Below are 6,381 nucleotides of genomic sequence, written 5' to 3'. Positions count from 1 at the left end.
ATCACCTCGCTGAACGTCATCAAGGATCAGATACACTCTAGTTTGTTACCCTACAAGATGGTATTTTCAAAATGTAAAACGTAAGGAGTAAACAAGTTCTCCATGAATGTCTAGTGATTTTCTTGCACTCAGCCGTGGGAAAAGCAAATATTTTCTCGCAAACTTAATTAGTGGTTGTAAATATCCTAGTCATGTATCAGACGTTAATGGCCTACAGTATGAGCACCTGGTGCACCAGCCGTGTCTGCCCTTAAACCACGGATTCTGTTTGAGTATTCACAGTGAGCAACTTAACACCGTATACATACGTATTAAGAAATGTTCCGCTCGCGCCTTTTCATACGGAAAGAGTTTTCTACATCAGTACACAAAAACGACGTCAGCCCTGGATTTTCTGGAGTGCAATTCATTGCATATCCAATGAAGTGAGAAGACATTCCTTTCGCTTCGGTAAAGAGAAATATTCATGGAGAACTGAAATTGCATATGGATTCATAACCAGTTGATTGAATTTTGGTTTTTTATCTATCTGATGGTTTCTATTTAATTATAGTTATTTAAAAATATTCAGTGTACATTTTTTTACCATAAGAAAAGGAAATTATTCCCAATAGATTCTCCTCACGAATTTTGAAGACAGGTGAAATGTTGAATAGAACAATTTTGGCACCAACATACTCATATTATCAAATGGTTATATTGCAACATACAGACCGAAGGTGAGTTCGTAGTTAGGAAAAAAATGTTCCAGGTATCATCAAGGTGGGCTGATGAATCTATAAAAAATCGAAGTTACAAAGAGTATCTTTGAACATTCCAACAGAGACTATTCAGTATGTGATGGAGAAAAGAGAAATGAAACTTTCTATGTTTTTTACCACTTTTATTTGTAACTAACGTTACTGCAGTTTCGTCCTATAAGGATATTTTCAAACTTATACAATAAACTGATAATGATTAATTACATTCGCAATTATATACCCCCCTCCTGTAGATACTAATAGGAATAGAGGTACTTGACTTGATTGAGTACCTGAATTTATAGTTCACAATGCGGATGTGCCAATTCAAAAACCGGCCAGTGAACTAAATCAATTTGATCATTTAACAGGTTGCACCCGCAATGTTTATACTTGTGAATTTCCAAGGATTCTAAATAATTGAGTTTGCACCCTTCCTCGCATAGTGTAGAATTTCCGTATCGTTCAGATTCGGAAACTTGTGGTTGCATGCCAAAGAATGGTTTGCAAACGTCGAATCATTTTTTTCTAGTCTGAACGACCTTGCATGTTCAGCATACCGTTTTGGTAAATTTCGGCCACATTGTCTCACATAAACACCATTACACTCCGGACACTTAAGCTTATAAACTCCAGATTTTTCCAACTTGTCGACCTTATCTTTGGCATTGAAAAGGAAATGAGATAACCTGGAATGTGATCTGAATGCCACTTCCACCTGTTTCCGAGGTACTACACGACAGCTGAACCAATTTGTGAAATTCATGAGCAATCTCAATAGCAACATTCAGTTCACTCTCGAAACAGAGATAGAGAAACAGACAAATTTCTTAGACCTGGCCATTACACACATTCAAAATAAATTTGAGTTCAATGTTTTCAGAAAACCTAGCTATACAGACATCACCATCCCAAGTGATTCTTTCCATCCAGACAGTCATGAATTAGCAGCCTACAATTCAATGTTGCACAGAGCATTCTCACTGTCTTTGTCTGCTAACAATCTGGCTAGGGAAATTGATATAATTACAAAGAAAGATCATAATAATGGTTTCAACGCAGATACTATCCAGAAGTTAGTCAGGAAACAAAGCCGGAAATTCACTTACAGATTAATATACCCTCAGGTCAAACAACTAGAAATCAAGAAATGGGTAATGCTAACATATTTTGTAAAAAAAACAGAGATAATTGCGGGTTTCTTCAGAAAAACCAATGTGAAAGTGGCATTCAGACCACATGCCAGGTTATTTCATTTCCTTTTCAATGCCAAAGATAACGTCGACAAGTTGGAAAAATCTGGAGTTTATAAGCTTAAGTGTCCGGAGTGTGATAGTGTTCATGTGGGACAATGTGGCCGAAATTTCCAAAAACGTTATGCTGAACATGAGAGGTCCTTCAGACTAGGAAAAAATGATTCTACATTTTCAAACTATTCCTCGGCATGCAACTACAAGTTTCCGAATCTAAACGATACGGAAATTCTGCACTATGCCAGGAAGGGTTGCAAACTCAATTATTTAGTAAAAAGAGAAATGAAAATTTATATGTTTTTACCACTTTCAATTGTAAATAACTTCAATGCAGTTTCGTAGTAACGGCTACATCCATCAATTATTCAGAATCCTTGGAAATTCACAAGCATAAACATTGCGGGTGCAACCTGTTGAATGATCAAATCGATTTAGTTTACTCGCCGGTTATCAAATTGGCACATCCGCATTGTGAACTGTAAATTCAGGTACTCAATGGAGTCAAGTACCCCTATTTCTATCAGTACCTACAGGGGGGGTATATGATGGCGAATGTAATGAAACATTTTAAGTTCATTGTATAAGTTTGAAAATGTCCATATAGGACGAAACTGCAGTAACGTCAGTTACGAATAAAAGTGATAAAAACATAGAAAGTTCCATTTCTCTTTTCTTCATTATGATTTCCTACCACATCTATCAATTTATATCCGGTATGTTTTGCCAAATCACCATGGACAGATATAGTATTGAGCATTACGTGCAAATAATAAATTTATTTCGTCAAAATGGGTGTTCTGTTCAAGCAACGTACCGCGCGATTCTCCCATTTTACGGTTGCCATAATAGTCCTACCAAGAGAACTATTCGCAATGTTGTGGATAAATTTCAATCCACTGGTTCACTAAATGATCAATCTACACCCGTACGCACGATCTGCTGAAAATATCGCTGCTGTCAGTGAGAGTGTGCAGTCGATTTCGCGTCACTCACAAGAAGTCAAGTCCTGCACCCATACTCAGTTGACCCAGGAACTGAAGGTGAACGACCTTATACAACAACATGTGTTTGCTGAATGTGCTCTGGAGCAGTTAACAACTGACACTAATTTTCATCGAAACATCATCTTCAACGATGAAACCCATGGATGGATACGTGAACAAACGAAATTGGCGAATTTGGGATGATACCAATCCACATGAGATCCAAAAACTTCCATTGCATCCCAAACAAGTTACTGTTTGGTGTGGATTTTGGGCTGGTGGCGTCATTGGCCAAAGACGTTGGCCAGGTCATCAGTATCAACGACTAGCACTATAGGTCGATGATTTCCAACTTTGTTTGGCTTGGATTGGATAATCTGGACACCAAGAACATGTGGTTTCAAAAAGACGGTGCTATGTGCCATACAGCTCATGCCACATTGAATATTCTGCACAAGCGATTTGATGGTCATCTCATGTAGAGTTGATATGAACTGGCCACCAAGATCGTGTGATTTGACCCCGTTAGATTTTGTGGGGTTTTCTTAAGTCGCAGGTGTATGTAAATGAGGCACGAACAACAGCGGTTCTCAAGTCCAACAATACTAATGCCATCGGTCGAATTCAGCCTGATTTATGCGTCAGAATCACGGAGGATTGGACGTTTCGGATGCGCTCCACCCAGAGAAGCTGTAGCGGAAATTTAAACGATTTCATATTCCACACATAATGGCATCAACATACACTTTGTTTCATTCAAATTCAAAAGTAGAAAGCGCTCGACATTCTCGTAAATAAAATAATCCTGATGTAGAACAAATTCAAAAGAAATATGATTAGCTTGAATGTCTTTTGCACTTTCATGGGGTCCCTCTCTGTTACAGATAACATTTTTACTTAAAACTTTTGTAATGAAAACACCATGCCTTTCAACACATTCATTTAAAAAAAAACGTTTTACTCATAGAAACTTACAGTAACCATTCGTCTCAATGAGGTTTCAATAGAAATTTATTTTCATATAAGAAAAAACAATTAACTGCTTTATTTTCTATTCATTTTCGAAGCTGATGAGGAGTAATGGATAATAAAACAAGAATTAGTTTTGATTAAAAAACAAAAACAAACATTTGATTTGAAAATAGATACAATCAAATAAATGATACGAATGAATTGCTTTAAGGGTCATAGCACATAAAATTATACCGCTACTGATAACACTGAACCTTATTGAAGTTGATCACAACACATCATAACTCAGGACTTCCCTCTATTCATCAGAAGTCACGAAAATTCAATAGAAACTGATTTTTAACTATCATGATAAGATTGAATGGAAATAACCGATAAGTGATAAAAATCCGATTCAAAACTTACTGATAAAAATCATTAATTTTTTCACTAGTTTCAAGTGAAACAATAAAAAAATCAATAATGAGCATCTGTTCAAAAAAAAGCTGGGGGCATCTATTCTCGAACGTGGAAGATATTTTGTACAAATGCTGAACTGGGAATTCAAATACCTACTTAGCTGGACTTGACACAACTTTAACGACTGAGTTTAATACATTTTTCGCAGATGAAATTCTGCTTACTCATTGCTTCTTTTATCCTATTACTGTATTGAAATTTTACTATAATGTTTATACACCTACCTGTTATTTTATTATAATACTTCATTGAAAATTCAATATGATTTTTATAGATCTATTTAAAATTAATATCATGTATGTTTTATTGCTATAACGAAACATGTACTTGGGTACTTTTGGGTACTTTTTCACTGTTTCATTCATTCATTAATTGGGTTATACCTACACAGTATGTTGAATGGACTGACGCCTATCAGAAAACAATTACTTCCCTGGCTAAAACCACGAAACGCGTTGGATTATATCCGACAGGTGTCAGTGCAGGAATCTTCACAGAAAATGTCCTGCATATGCATTTGACAATGCAACTGAAAGACTCGACTTTCAATTTTGGAACAGGCACACTTGCATCCCGGTTTCGGTCTCATTAGTCATTCATCAGTGCAAGATAGTGGCCATCATCGACCTGAAGTCAATGATATTGCATAATTGAAAATCGGAATTCTTTCAGAATATTTCATTCCTCTTCCTAAGTTTGAGCAAAATATCAAAATTTCACTCCATCTCGTACGAGGTACTAACCAACTGCATATCCTAAATTTGCCCGATTCTTCTGAATAAGAAAGAAAAACTTTCTTATTAGTCAGTGGGCTATGCTTGAAGACTGGTAGACTATGAGGATATAATCCAACGCCCTTCGTGGTTTCAGCCAGGGGAGTAGTTGTTTTCTGATAGGCGTCAACCTACTGTGTATTTTTGAAGAAATGAACTTCAAACGTTCAAGCTAGTCGCAGATATACCTACGATATACCTCAGATATGATCTTTCATAATTCTAGCACACATCCATATCAACACAAAGTAGTAGTATTCAACTGCATGATCCGAACACTAGTGAATGGTTTCTTGTTCTTTGTGAATTCCAGAAAAGTACAGAGTCTAATGGAACAGATTGTGATCAACAGTGATTGAGATAGCAACCCAATAGATTGATTACTCTCGAAAAATTATAAGCCATTAAAGGCCATTAAAAAGTTCCAGCAAATCCAGCCTGAGTTATATCTTTCAGCAGTTCTCAAATGAACTCTTTTGATATCCCTATTTATTTATGCGATTGCAAATTGTTTCTTGTTACTATACAAGTTCCGTTTACGACTTCGTTAATTAAATTGTTCGAATTTGCTCAACGGTACACATGTTTCGTTCTACTTGTACAGGAATTCTCTGTTCAAACAGCCATAATTGTAACTAAATCAATCCTCAAAATGCTTATACAATTGTAACGCTTGTGTAGGGTCTCTCACTAAGCGCTTCATATCTTCAAATTCAGATGAAACAAACTACCATTATGTGGGAAATATAACATCGTTCAAATGTACGCCACGGATTCTTTAGGTGAATCTCATTCGAAACCTTAAATTTTTCATGATACCGGCGCATGAATCAGACTAAATTTGACCGAAGACATGGGTTATGTTTACTTTGAGGGCCGCTATGGTTTGTGGATTATTCGCATACACTTGCGACTTAAAAACCCCCATGAGAAACTCTAACAGGGCCAAATCGGACGATCACGGTGGTCAGTTCACATCACTCATACGTGAAAGGACCATCTTCGTGCAGAGTATCCAATGTGGCATCAGCTGTGTGGCACGTAGCATCTTTTTTTTGGAACCGCATGCCGTTGGTGTCCAGGTCATTCAACTCATGCCAAAAGAAGTTGCTGATAATCTACCTATAGTGCTCGCCATTGACAGTGATGTCCTGGCCAACGTCGTTCTCAAGGAAGTATGGACCGATTACGCCACCAACCC

This window comes from Leptinotarsa decemlineata, unplaced genomic scaffold (genome assembly GCF_025532065.1).
Source record: "Leptinotarsa decemlineata unplaced genomic scaffold, Ldec_3_MD MMD2_tig00000008_RagTag_RagTag, whole genome shotgun sequence".
In the NCBI taxonomy this organism is placed as follows: Eukaryota; Metazoa; Arthropoda; class Insecta; order Coleoptera; family Chrysomelidae; genus Leptinotarsa; species Leptinotarsa decemlineata.
Note: the sequence above shows the minus strand (reverse complement) of the source record.